We start from the raw sequence: 14906 nt of genomic DNA, 5'->3' as shown, positions 1-14906 counted from the left end.
CTGTAAAGCAGGCATGTCTAAACTGCTGCCCTCCAGCTGTTGAGAAACTACACATCCCAGCATGCCCTGACACAGCTTTAGCATTCTCTGACAGCAAAACTGTGTCAGGGCATGCTGGGATATGTAGTTTCACAACAGCTGGAGGGCCGCAGTTTGGACATGCCTGCTGTAAAGTGAGATGCCGGCTTACAGCAGAGCTGACTGGGGTCATAGAGCAGGAGTCCCGCAACCAGCTGACCGGAGGAGAGACTTAGCGATCATCGATCACTTGACTCCTGGGTGCAGAGGAGTATTTATTTTTCTCTTACGTCCTTGTGGATACTGGGAATCCATTTAGTACCATGGGGTTTAGACGGGTACACTAGGAGCCTTGGGCACTTTAAGAATTTGATAGTGTGCGCTGGCTCGTCCCTCTATGCCCCTCCTGCCAGACTCAGTTTAGAAAATGTGCCTGGAGGAGCCGGTTACGTCGCTAGAAGCTCCTAAGGAGTTTTCTGCATTTATTTTATCTGTTTGTTATTTTCAGGCAGGACTGGTTTGCACCAGCCTGCCTGCTTCGTGGGGGGAACGGACCAACCTCTTGAAGGGTTAATGGTCCTGTTCCCCGCTGACAGGATTCTAGCTCCTGAGGGAACTGTTTGCAAGCCCCACCACGGCGAGCGTGCATTCCCGCAGCACGCCGCCACCCCTAACAGAGCCAAAAGAAAGAAGAGTGGTGAGTACTAAGCCGGCATCCAGATTAGCGGGTCGCCAACCATTATGGTTTCTACATGGGGGACTAGGTCTCCAGACTCAGTACACAGTGCAGACGCACAGCTTCTGAGGGGGCAAACTGAGTCTCAGTACACTATATGTGTACACAGTACCCAGACTTGGATTACAGACTTAAAAGGGGGCTGACTCCATTTTAGGCACAAAATGACCTCAGCCAGTATAAAAAAGAGCAGGAAGATCGCGTGCCATTGAAGGGGCGGGGCTTCACTATGAGTGTATCCAGCAGCTCACCAGCGCCATTTTCCCTATGCAGTGGACACAGATGCTGACTGACAGGGACGCGTAGCTCCTCCGGAGAGACTCTAGATTACCTCAGCGGTATCAGGTGGTCATAGCAGTGGGGGAACGATTATTAGTGTACTGAGTACCTAATCTAGGTACTTAGTCTGCGACCCGGCTAAGATTGGCATTAGCGGTAAGGGCGCTGTGTGCTGGTTCCATACTATCTCTGTGTCTCCCTGGAAGGGCTCTTTGTGGGTTAATTGTGCATTTAACCTTTTCCTGTGTGTGTGCTGTCACTGTCACAGTATGTCAGGCAAATAATGTGTTTCATGTAAGGCACAGTGTTCCTCTTCTCCAGGGGGTTCACTACTGTGTACTCAGTGTAGTGTACCTTCCTAGGCTAGCGGGACAGAGCTAGCATGACTGGACTCCATTAAGGGAATGATTTCCAATATTTCTACTAAATTGTGACGCAATGAGAAAGAGATGCAATACTTTAGACAATCGATGACTGAGTTTATGAAAAGAGACTCAGTACCCAAACCAGCATCCGCAAAAACGTTCTTTGGCCCATATCATGCACGCTAACTCTGATGATGAAGGGTCAGACATGGGGGAGGGAGAGGTGGACTCAGAGGTTGGGGAGGCTGCTCTGTCACAGGGAATAGAGGCTCACATAGAGGCTATCAGAGAAGTTCTGCATATCCCTGATAAGGTGACAGAGGAGAATGAGGATTCTAATTTTAATATAAAAAATAAATCCTCAGCCACTTTTCCTGTGTCAAAGGAATTAAATACCCTGTTTGAAGAACCGTGAGTTAATCCTGATAGGAAATGTCAAATCCCTAAAAGGTTGCTATCATCTTTTCGTTTTCCTCCTGAGGATAGGAAAAAATGGGAAAATCCACAGATAGTGGATGCATCAGTATCCATGCAGTCACGAAAAATTGTATTGCCTGTCCCGGGTGCAGCCTACCTAAAAGACACAGCTGATCGTAGAATTGAGACTACACTCAAATCCTTGTATACAGCTGCAGGGGGTGCTTCAGAGACCCACTATAGCATGTGGGTGTATTACTAAGGCCATTTCCAAATGGTCGGGTAACCTAATTGAGGGGTTAGATACCTTGCCTCAAGGGGAGATTATTTTACTCCTGCAACATATACAGGACTCTGCAAACTTTATGGTGGAAGCCATAAAATAAATAGGCTTGCTTAATGCACACACCACTGCTATGGCAGTGTCAGCACGCAGAGGCTTATGGCTGCACCAGTGGAATGCTGATGCAGACTCCAGGAAAGGCGTGGAAGGCCTACCCTTCACAGGAGAGGCCTTATTTGGAGATGAACTAGACAAATGGATCTCCAAAGCTACTGCTGGTAAGTCCACATATCTTCCTTCTGCAGCTCCCCCAGCCAGGAAGACTTACTCAGGTTCAAATTTACAGTCCTTTCGGATGGCCAAGTTTAAGGGCAAAACCAGAGGTTCTTCTACAGCCACCAGAGGCGCTAGAGGTAAACCACGCAAACCAGCAACTGCCGGTTCTCAGGAACAGAGCTCAGGCTCTGGTTCCTCAAAGCCTTCAGCATGACGGTGGACCACGAAGCTTGGAAGACTGGCGGGTGGGAGCCCCGACTAAAATTTTTCCGTCACATCTGGACAGGTTCATGCCAGGATCCCTGGATCATAGATCTTATTTCCCAGGGCTACAGACTGGAGTTTCAGGAGCTCCCACCTCACAGATTCTTCAAATCAAGCTTACCAGTTTCACAAGAGCCAAGTATAACTTTACAGGACACCATTCAAAAACTGGTACAGACACAGGTCATTGTTCCAGTTCCACCTCATCTGCAAAACAAGGGGTATTATTCCAACTTGTTAGTAGTGTTATTCTGCTAACCAAAGACGCAAGGAAGATGGTCAAGTCGTGAGGTCGTCCTTTCAATAAAAATCTTGGAACTCAGGGCAGTCTACAATGCCCTTCTGCAGGCCTCATATCTACTTCAGAATCAGGCCATTCAAATCCAGTCGGACAATGTAACTGTTAGGCGCCGGGGTCCGCTCGTCGGTGCGGCCCGGCGCCTAGCAACCAGGGACGCCGTACGCGAACAGCCGCCGGCTCCCTGGCAACGCTGGACGCCGGGCGCGCTGAGCCGCACGGACCCTAGCAACGGGGACGCCACTGGCGGACCGTGTTCCCTGTTGCTAGGCTTTAAGGGTTAATGTTTTCTCCTGCTCTCTGGCCGGGCAGCAAGGCAGCTGCACGGCATTTATTCTAATCAGCCTTTTGGCAGCTGATTGGAGGACTCCTTGTTAAATACACTCCCAGGGCTTCTCACAGACGCCGGTAATAGCTTCCTGCATGCTGTCTTTGTTTGCTGAGAGTCTGTTCCAGTCTTGCTGTATCCGGTCATTCCAGTATTGGAAGCTCTGAACTCGGAAGTTTGTCATCTAATTCCTGGAGTCCTGACTAATCACCTTATAACATCCAGTGGTGTTCGTGAGTCACGGCCTTGCCGTGTGTTGCGGCTTGTCCGCTTTATTATTTATTATTTATGTTTTGGTGCATTTTGCGGAGGGTTCCGCTTCCACAGGTCCACTCTGGTATCCGGCGGTGCCGGGTAGGAGTATTGGACAAGTGGATTTTGGTTGTCCTTTTCCCTGGCGGGTTTCCGCACATACTTTAGGTTTTGTCAGTTAGCTTGTAGCCCCTGGCCTGGTTGTTTAGTCAGAGGGCCCCTTGTTATCACCCTGTCTCGGATTTCCCTTTGTCTCCCATTAAGACCTGAGGGGGCATCGGAGTTGGGCAGACTTAATCCGCCCTTCAAACGCGGCTGCCATGGGCTCAAGCAACCATAGTCTCGCAGGGGATTTCTAACAGCACGGGCGAGACAACGGAGTTAGGGCGCCAGGGGCTATTTTCTATTCCCGCTCCCATAACCAGCATTCCCTTCCAGTACTCTGACCATTGCCATGAGATCTCCTCCGGTCAGGAGTACTGGAATCATAACATTATTACCGGCCATACCAAAACCTAAAATTAAACTGGGTTTAATTTTTTCCTTATTCAGTTTTGTAAGAGTTATCGGCCTCATGAATCCCACAGGTTTAGGGCCAAATCCTGGTCAGCTCCTAGTCAGCCAGATTCAAGAACTTACTCAGATGTTTCAGGATCTTTCCCTTCGGGTGAAGTCGCAGGAAGATCTTTTACGAACTTCCCCGAGGGTAGTCCCTGAACCAAAAATGCACTTGCCTGACCGTTTTTCTGGTGATAGGAAGGAGTTTTTTTAATTTTAAAGAATCCTGTAAACTTTTCGTTTAAGACCGATCTCCTCAGGTACTGAATCTCAGCGGGTCGGAATTATTATTTCTTTGCTCCAGCGAGATCCTCAGACCTGGGCATTCGGTTTAAAAGTAGAGGATCCGGCGTTGTCATCAGTAGACGCCTTTTTTGGGTCTTTAGGGCTTTTGTATGATGACCCTGATAGAGAGGCATCCGCTGAGAGTCAGTTACGCACTCTCAGACAGGGTAGAAATCCTGCAGAAGTTTTTTGTACAGAGTTTCGCCGTTGGTCGAACGACTGTGGCTGGAATGACCCAGCCCTGCGCAGTCAGTTTCGCCTCGGCTTATCAGAGTCTATAAAAGACAGTCTCCTTCAGTATCCCGCTCCTGAGACTCTCGATAAACTCATGGAGCTTTCTATTAAGATTGATCGTCGTCTCAGAGAGCGGAGGGCTGAAAAAGGAGCACCTGTCAGGTCTACTCCATGTGTATTTTCCATTCCTGAGGACGTAGAGAAGCCCATGCAGATGGGTCTCTCCCGGCTGTCTCCAGAAGAAAGAGCCAGAAGGCAAAACTCTGGTCTTTGTTTGTACTGTGGGGGTAAGGGACATTTTGCCCGTAATTGTCCGATCAAGTCAGGAAAACGCCTCGACCAAGTGAATTGTGAGGGGGTTCACTTTGGTCTGCAGCTTATCTCCTCAAAGAACTCCCTTTTAGTCCCAGCTAAAGTTTCCTTTGGCAGCCTCTGTTCCTCGGTGTCGGCTTTTGTTGACAGTGGAGCTGCAGGGAACTTTATGGACTTAACGTGGGCCAAGGCCTTAGGTATTCCTCAGTTAGCCTTGGGTAGGTGTATCACCATGCATGGTTTAGATGGGAGTCCCTTGTCCAATGGGGTTATTTCCCTCTGTACACCACCTGTACTACTTACGGTAGGAGCTCTTCATTCCGAAAAGATCGAGTTTTTCCTTACCCATTGCCCAGCAGTTCCTGTGGTTCTGGGTCACCCTTGGCTGGCCTTTCATAATCCCACCATTGATTGGCAGTCGGGGGAGATTTCACAATGGGGTACCATCTGTAATAAGGAATGTATTACGTTTCCCGTCAGAATAGCTGCTGCCATTCCCGAACTCATTCCCGTGGAATACCAGGACTTTGTTGATGTGTTTTCCAAGGGCAATGCAGACATTCTGCCTCCCCATCGGCCTTATGATTGTGCTATTGAGCTAATTCCTGGTGCCACATTGCCAAAGGGAAGGTTATATGCATTATCCGGGCCAGAAACTGCGGCCATGAATGAGTATGTTAAGGAGAGCCTAGGGAAAGGATTTATCAGGCCATCTAAATCCCCTTTAAGTGCAGGCTTCTTCTTTGTGGAGAAAAAAGACGGATCACTCAGACCTTGCATTGACTTTAGAGCCCTGAATAAGATCTCAGTTAAAAATACTTACCCTCTGCCGCTGATTTCTGTCCTCTTTGATCAGCTGCGTTCGGCTGTGATTTTTTCTAAAATTGACCTGAGGGGAGCGTATAACCTCATCCGAATCAAGTCGGGAGATGAGTGGAAGACGGCTTTCAGTACTCAGTCGGGTCACTACGAGTATCTGGTGATGCCGTTCGGCTTGTCTAACGCTCCGGCAGTATTCCAGGATCTCATTAACGATGTGCTCCGTGATTTTCTAGGAAGATTCGTGGTCGTTTACTTAGACGACATCCTGATCTATTCTGAATCAATTGAACAACATGTTACCCAGGTGCGTCAGGTTCTTCAAAAATTACGTGAAAATCATCTATATGCCAAGCTGGAGAAGTGCGAGTTTCATGTCACGAAGGTATCCTTTTTAGGGTACATTATTTCCCCTCGGGGATTCAGCATGAAACCTAAGAAGCTCCAAGCCATCCTTAGCTGGGCGCAACCCACCAACTTAAAAGCAATTCAGCGCTTTTTAGGGTTTGCGAATTATTATAGAAGATTTATTCATTCTTTTTCCGACCTGGTTGCTCCCATTGTTGCACTGACTAAGAAGGGAGCGGATCCTACCAACTGGTCACATGAAGCCGATATCCTTTCAGGCCTTGAAACAAGCTTTTGTCTCAGCTCCAGTCCTCAGACATCCCAACCCAGAATTGCCCTTCATTGTTGAGGTTGATGCCTCGGAGGTTGGAGTGGGGGCTATCCTATCTCAGAAGGATCCGGACACTCTGGAACTACATCCTTGTGCCTTTATGTCCAGGAAATTCTCATCCGCTGAATCCAACTACGATGTTGGTAACCGGGAGTTACTGGCTATTAAATGGGCTTTCGAGGAGTGGAGACATTGGCTTGAGGGAGCAACACATACCATTTCAGTATTGACTGACCATAAGAATCTGCAATACATCGAATCAGCTAAGCGGCTGAATGCCCGGCAGGCTCGTTGGGCTTTGTTCTTTACTCGTTTCAAATTTATTATAACTTTCAGGCCAGGTTCCAAGAATACCAAGGCAGATGCTCTGTCACGCAGTTTTCTTCCGGTTCATGATAACAGTCCTGTTACTCCCATACTTCCATCTTCAGTCATTTGGGCAGGCCTCACACAAGATTTATTTACCCAGTTAAAACAGCTTCAACACCAAGCTCCTGGAAATACTCCTGCTGGTCGTCTTTACGTCCCTGAGTTCTTGAGAGCTACTGTTTTGACTGAGTTCCATGATAACAAAGTTTCCGGGCATCCGGGGATCTCTAAGACATTGGAGTTAGTCTCCCGCTCAGTATGGTGGCCTGGTCTTTCTAAAGACGTTAAGGAGTTTGTTTCTTCATGGCAGGTTTGTGCACAGCATAAGGTTCCCCGTTCCTTGCCTATCGGGCAACTTATGCCCTTGAATGTCCCTCTCAGGCCATGGTCTCATATTTCCATGGATTTTGTGGTGGACCTTCCCCTTTCAGCTGGGTGCAGAGTCATTTGGGTGGTAGTAGACCGTTTTAGCAAGATGGCTCATTTCATTGCCCTTCCCCGACTGCCATCTGCCCAAGGATTGGCAGTGTTGTTTCTCCGCCATGTTTTCAGACTTCATGGGTTGCCCACTGATATTGTTTCTGATCGGGGTCCACAATTCATTGCACAATTCTGGAAGTGTTTCTGTGCTTCATTAAAGATGAGATTATCATTAACATCTGGTTACCACCCACAGTCCAACGGGCAAACCGAGCGAGTTAACCAATCATTGAAACAGTATTTGCGTTTGTATTCAGCTAAACTCCAGAATGATTGGTCCGAGTTTCTTCCATTGGCGGAGTTTGCTTACAATAATTCTTGTCATTCCTCCACCAACGTGTCTCCATTCTTTTCAGTTTTTGGTTTTCACCCCAGAGCTAATTCTTTTTTTCAACATTCCTCAGTTTCCTCGCTAACCTTAACCTCCCATCTCAGAGCCATTTGGAAAAAAGTGCACCTTGCTCTCAGAAAAGCGGCCTTTCGAGAGAAAAATTTTTCTGACCGGCTCCGACGTCCTTGCAGTTTTAAGGTGGGAGATAGGGTATGGTTGTCGACTCGTAACATTAGACTTCGACAATCTTCAGCTAGGTTGGGACCCAAATTTATTGGACCATTTCATATCATTAAAAAAGTTAACCCAGTTGCTTTCCGGTTACGTTTACCAAAATCTCTTCGGATTGGTAATACGTTTCATTGCTCCCTGTTGAAGCCATACATTTCTTCCAATAAATTTCCTCGGAAGATCTCTCAGGGAAGATCTCCAGTGGATGTACAGGGGCAACAGGAGTTCCTGGTGGAGAAGGTTCTCGATTCCAAGTTGTCCAGGGGCCGGCTCTATTTTCTGGTTCACTGGAGAGGTTATGGTCCAGAGGAAAGGTCCTGGGTCCTGGATAAGGATCTTCATGCCCCAAGGCTCAAGAGGGCATTTTTTCGGGAGTTTCCTTGGAAGCCTGGCTTTAGGGGTTCCTTGACCCCTCCTCAAGGGGGGGGTACTGTTAGGCGCCGGGGTCCGCTCGTCGGTGCGGCCCGGCGCCTAGCAACCAGGGACGCCGTACGCGAACAGCCGCCGGCTCCCTGGCAACGCTGGACGCCGGGCGCGCTGAGCCGCACGGACCCTAGCAACGGGGACGCCACTGGCGGACTGTGTTCCCCGTTGCTAGGCTTTAAGGGTTAATGTTTTCTCCTGCTCTCTGGCCGGGCAGCAAGGCAGCTGCACGGCATTTATTCTAATCAGCCTTTTGGCAGCTGATTGGAGGACTCCTTGTTAAATACACTCCCAGGGCTTCTCACAGACGCCGGTAATAGCTTCCTGCATGCTGTCTTTGTTTGCTGAGAGTCTGTTCCAGTCTTGCTGTATCCGGTCATTCCAGTATTGGAAGCTCTGAACTCGGAAGTTTGTCATCTAATTCCTGGAGTCCTGACTAATCACCTTATAACATCCAGTGGTGTTCGTGAGTCACGGCCTTGCCGTGTGTTGCGGCTTGTCCGCTTTATTATTTATTATTTATGTTTTGGTGCATTTTGCGGAGGGTTCCGCTTCCACAGGTCCACTCTGGTATCCGGCGGTGCCGGGTAGGAGTATTGGACAAGTGGATTTTGGTTGTCCTTTTCCCTGGCGGGTTTCCGCACATACTTTAGGTTTTGTCAGTTAGCTTGTAGCCCCTGGCCTGGTTGTTTAGTCAGAGGGCCCCTTGTTATCACCCTGTCTCGGATTTCCCTTTGTCTCCCATTAAGACCTGAGGGGGCATCGGAGTTGGGCAGACTTAATCCGCCCTTCAAACGCGGCTGCCATGGGCTCAAGCAACCATAGTCTCGCAGGGGATTTCTGACAGCACGGGCGAGACAACGGAGTTAGGGCGCCAGGGGCTATTTTCTATTCCCGCTCCCATAACCAGCATTCCCTTCCAGTACTCTGACCATTGCCATGAGATCTCCTCCGGTCAGGAGTACTGGAATCATAACAGTAACGGCAGTAACGTACATAAACCGACAGGGCTGAACAAAAAGCAGAGCAGCAATGTCAGAGGTGTCAAGAATTCTCCTCCTGGTGGAAAAACACACCATGGCGTTGTCGACGGTCTTCATTCTTAGAGTAGACAACTGGGAAGCAGACTTCCTCAGCAGACACGACCTGCACCCAGTGGAGTGGGGCTTCCACCCGGAGGTGTTCCGGTGGGTGACACGTCGGTGGGGATGTCCACAGATCGACATGATGGCTTCTCGACTCAACAACAAGCTCAAGCGGTATTGTTCCAGGTTGGGAGACCCACAAGCAGTGGCAGTAGACGCTCTGACAACTCCGTGGGTCTACCAGGTGGCGTACGTGTTTCCTCCACTTCCTCTGATCCCAAGAATTCTGAAGAGAATAAAAAGGTAAAAGGTTCAAGCAATCCTCATTGTTCAGACTGGCCTCAAAGGGCCTGGTATGCGGATCTTCTTGAGATGCTGATCGAAGATCTGTGTCCTCTATCTCTTTGCGAGGATCTACTGCAACAGGGCCTGTTCGTCTATCAAGACTTAGAACGGCTACATTTAACGGCATGGAAGTTGAATGGCTGATTCTAGCAAGAAGAGGGATTCCTGATACGGTTATCCCGACTATGATCCAAGCCAGAATGAAGGTAACGTCTAAACATTACCACCGTATATGGAAAAAGTATGTCTCTTGGTGTGAGAGCAGACAATATTCTGCGGTGTAATTTCATCTGGGACATTTCCTGCTTTTTCTGCAGTTGGGAGTGAATGTGGGCCTACGCCTAGGCTCCATTAAAGTCTAGATTTCGGCCTTGTCTATTTACTTTCAGCAACAATAGGCTTCTCTCCCTGAGGTCCAGACGTTCTTGAAAGGTGTTCTGCACATCCAGCCTCCCTTTGTGCCTCTCACAGCACCTTGGGATCTCAATTTGGTGCTGCAGATCCTCCAATCGGACTGGTTTTAACCGTTACAGGAGGTTGACGTAAAGTACCTTACGTGAAAGACTCACACTGTTGGCCTTGGCTTCAGAAAGGCGTGTGTCGGAGCTAGGGGCATTGTCTCACAAGAGTCCCTACTTAATTTTCCATGAGGACAGAGCTGAACTCAGAACTCGTCAGCAATTTCTTCCTAAGGTGGTGTCCGCGTTTCACATCAACCAACCTATTGTGGTTCCGGCTGTTACGGACACCTCTGCTACTTCAAAGTCTTTGGATGTTGTGAGGGCTTTGAAGGTGCATGTAAAGAGAACAGCTCGTCACAGGAAATCCGACTCGCTGTTCGTTCTCTATGATCCCAATAAAATTGTGTGTCCTGCTTCAAAGCAGTCTGTTGTACGCTAGATCAGGCTCACTATTCCGGATTGCCGGTTCCAAAATCTGTACAGGCCCACTCTGCTAGGTCGGTGGGTTCTTTTTGGGCGGCTGCCCGTGGTGTCTCGGCTTTACAGCTCTGCCAAGCAGCTACTTGGTCGGGTTCGAACTCGTTTGCAAAGTTTTACAAGTTCGATACTTTGACCTCTGAGGACCTTCTGTTTGGTCAATCAGTTTTGCAGGAACTTTTTTTTTTTGTTACAGTGATCAGCTTGTGGTCTATTTAGACAACAAAGCTGATCACAGGTGCCGGCTCCCATCTCTGCTCAGAGCACAGCAGGAGCAGGGGGAAACAGGAAGGGGGAGCCTACTTAATCACTTGCCTGGCATAGTCACACCAGCAAGTGCTTTATCTGACCTGTTTGCACAGGAATCGACCAGTGAGATAGACAGCGTGTTAAGCTGCAGGAAAGAGAAATTTCCATCTGCTTCCGCTCTCAGAGGGACCGGAAGGTCCCTCTGCCTCTCCGTATGCACCCTCAGTGTATGCCGTGCTGCTGATCACTGCTGATTGGTCAGCCTGGCAGGACCCCCCTCCTAGCAGCTGCAGACAATAGCAGCTGCTGGGAAAGTGTAAATTAACCCCCCCAATCCCGCCCTGTGTACCTCGCGGCTGTCCCGGTTGTTAAAACGAAAGTCGCGATGTTTCCGATGTTCCTGATGGTTCCATCCAATGTTTCGATGTTTTTGGGGAAACTATTATTTTTTTAACGAATGTAAAAAAATATATATTGTATATTTTTTCTTTTTAAATAAAATCATTTTTGTATAAGATTAAATACATGTTCTTCACCTAATTCACTCATAAAAATCCTGACAATTTCTGTGCTGTTTTTGAAATTTTTTTTTGTCTGTTAAGTGGTTAATGCCATCTCCAGATAGCGTTGTTATTGCAGGTCTCCCCCCTCCTGTTGTTTTTAAACAATTCCCCATAGTAAATTCGTCCAGATAGCATTTCTTCTTACTTAATTAAAGGACTTGGGGGTACTTCAGACCTGATCGCTGCTGTGCGTTTTCGGACAGCGGGCGATCAGGTCCAAACTGCGCATGCATCTGCACAGCAATGCACAGGTGCATCGCACGGGTACAAAGCGGATCGCCGCTCAGCGATGGGTTCATTTGCACAGGCGATCGCAAAGAGATTGACAGGAAGAGTGCGTTTGTGGGTGTCAACGGATCATTTTCGGGGAGTGTCTGGAAGAACGCAGGCGTGTCCATGCGTTTGCAGGGAGGGCTCCTGATGTCAATTCCGGACCCGGACAGGCTGTATGTAAAGCTCTGCTACACATGCGTTCGCACACTTGCATAGCTAAAATACACTCCCTCTGTAGGCAGTGACTATCTAATCGCAGCAGTGCAAAAAACGCTTGCTAGCAATCAGGTCTGAATTAGGCCCTTGGAGTAGTTTTTCACAAAAACTGCTCCATAAGCCCATTAATACGGATGTGTCTTATCGTTGCTGCAGTCACGTTAAATAGCCCTTCTTGCCGCGCCTAGTCATGAGTGCGTTTACTAACAGATCTTTTTGGGAATAAATTGCTGATTAAAATTATATGTGTGTGACTGCGGCTATATCTGCATACAAAATACTATGGTCCTAATTCAGACCTGATCGCTGCTGTGCGTTTTTGCAGCAGCCTGCAATCAGATAGCCGCCGCCCATAGAGAGTGAAAACCCGCCCTGTGCAACTGTCTGAATGCATGTGTACGGCGTGCAAAAATTCTGCCAGACAGCGGACATCTGCAAATCCGTTCGCAACTCACTCACCATCAAATGATTTTTCCATCCTGTGTGTAGCCCAGGACTTACTCCTACAGTGTGATACAAACAGGCTGTTTGGGTCCGGAGCTGACGTCACACACACACCCTGAAAACGCTTGGGAATGCCTGCATTATCCCTGACACTCCCAGAAAACGTCCAGTTTCCACCCACAAACACCTCTTTCTGTCAATCACCTTGCGAACGCCCATGCGATCGAAATTTTAGCACCATCCTGTCGCTGTTTGGCGACATGCCTGCGCATTGCGGTGCATACTCATGCGCAGTCATTCGATAATCGTCCGCTGTGCGATTTCGCACAACAGCAATCAGGTCTGAATCGGGCCCAATGTTAGTGTTTCTCTGTCCAGCGTTAGCAGATATACTCAGGAAATTCTGGCTCACTAACGCCAGGCTTCTCGTTGTGCATGGCATATTGGGGGTCATTCTGAGTTGATCGTAGCTGTGCTAAGTTTAGCACAGCTACGATCATGTTCCCTGACATGCGGGGGGACGCCCTGCACAGGGCTAGCCCGCCCCGCATGTCAGTCCGGCCCCCCCTTGCAGAAGTGCAAAAGCATCGCACTGCGGCAATACCTTTGCACTTCAGGAGTAGCTCCCGACCAGCGCAGCTTTAGCAAGCTGGCTGGGAGTTACTCCTCGCTCCCAGCCCACAGCGGCTGCGTATGATGTCACGCAGCCGCTGCGGCCCGCCCCCCGTTCGGTCCGGCCACGCCTGCATTGGCCGGACCACGCCTACATAACGGCGGCCAAACGCCGCCGTTTCGCCCCTTCCCACCCATCCATCGCCTCTGCCTGTCAATCAGGCAGAGGCGACTGCTGTCCTGCTACGGCCTTCGGCCGTCCGGCATGCGCAGGCGCATTACGGCGCTGGCGCATGCGCAGTAGGGACCCGTTCGCTCTGCTGCGATAAAACGCAGCGAGCGAACGGGTCGGAATGACCCCCATTGAGGCTAGATGTATGAGCACAAATCTACACATTCAGGTGATACTAAAACAATGTGAAAAGAGTGTGAAAACCATGTTTTCACATTATTTTAGTAAAATAATTTTGAGAAATATGCCTGGTAAGTAATGTGAGCTTCCAACAAACAAAATGCAAGTGAAGCATAAATAGATAATGTTTAAGAAAAATAAGTGAAATACAAAAAGTACGATACCCTTATTGTGTTAGTGTGCACACCCCAAAGCTAATACTTTGTGGAAGCACATTTTGTTCTTATTACACGGGTTGTCTTTTTGAATAAGTCTCCCAACAGCCTTGCACACCTGGACTTTGCAATTCTATCACTCTGTCCTGCAAGCATGTTCAATGCCGGTCACATGAAAGGGGATCTCCTGCCTGTAGGTCTCTTTAGGTCATTCCACAGATTTCCAATGGGATTGTGGTCTGGGATCTGACTGGGTCATTCCAAGACTTCACTATCCTTTCCTGGATATTGGTTCACTTAGAAGTGTGCTTTGGATTATTTCCATTTTGGCAGATAAATTTCTCTTCAGCTTTATAACACAGACCAGCAGGTTTTGTGCCAAAGTATTATGAAATTTGGATCTATTCATTGTATCCCTTATCCTTATTAAAGGCCCTTTTCCAGCTGAGGAGTATGAGTATGATGCTGCCACCAGCTTGCATCACAGTAGGTGCAGTGGGGCTCAGTATGGATGACCGGCGGACAGGATGCTGGCTGTCAATTTCCCGACAGCGGCCTCCCGCCCACCAGAATGCCGGCAGCGCAGTGAGCGCTAAGAGTCCCCTGCGCTCGCCACTCTGCGGGCTCGGTGGCTCGCTGTGCTCGCCACAGGACCTGTTCCCACTCTATGGGTGTCGTGGACCCTGACAGCCGGTAAATTAAACGCATCCTGTACAGTGGTCTTTGGGCGATAGGCTTCGTTGTTTTGGTGCCAAATATATTTTTTTTAATTGGTCTGAACATGATTTTATATGCAATTGGTCTGAACATATCTAAAGTCCCACTATTAAAGGGCTTCCAAATGTATGCAACCAGGGTTAAATATATAATATTCAAAGTAAGAGAATGATCAATATTTTCATCTAATCAGAAAATAGTGTGTCAAATATTTTAAAAATTGCCGCCTTGGTGAATTGAGCATTTCCATTTTGGTAAATAAGTATGCCTATCACCAACTTAGAGGTTCCTTCTGCTGCTTAGAACTGGAAAACATAAAGTATATCGCCCTGTTATTTTTCCCTTAAACCCAATGATTTACTATGATATGACTGAGTGGCAGGTCTGACTTAAAGGCCCATTTCTATCAAGCCTTGGAGAGTGATAAATTGCACAGTGATAAAGTACCAACCAATCAGCTTCTGTCATTTTTCAAACACAGCTTGTAACATGATAGTTAGGAGCTGATTGGCTGGTACTATATCACCGTGCAATTTATCACTCTCCAAGGCTTGATAAATCTGGGCCATAATTTTAAAACGACAACAGAAATAAGTGCTAAACCAGTCTTGTTTTATACAACAGTCAAAGACGCTGGTTTTGTAAAACTGTGGCATAGAA

The 14906-nt window shown here is 48.2% G+C and overlaps 1 protein-coding gene across 1 annotated transcript in view; it reads left to right on the top strand.

The window, feature by feature from the left end:
• Positions 1 to 14906, top strand: part of ITGA9 (integrin subunit alpha 9) — an 838556-nt gene that overhangs the window by 736052 nt on the left and 87598 nt on the right. The window lies entirely within an intron of this gene.

Source organism: Pseudophryne corroboree, chromosome 5 (assembly GCF_028390025.1).
Source record: "Pseudophryne corroboree isolate aPseCor3 chromosome 5, aPseCor3.hap2, whole genome shotgun sequence".
Taxonomy (NCBI): domain Eukaryota; kingdom Metazoa; phylum Chordata; class Amphibia; order Anura; family Myobatrachidae; genus Pseudophryne; species Pseudophryne corroboree.
Note: the sequence above shows the minus strand (reverse complement) of the source record. Positions and strands in the feature narration are given on the sequence as shown.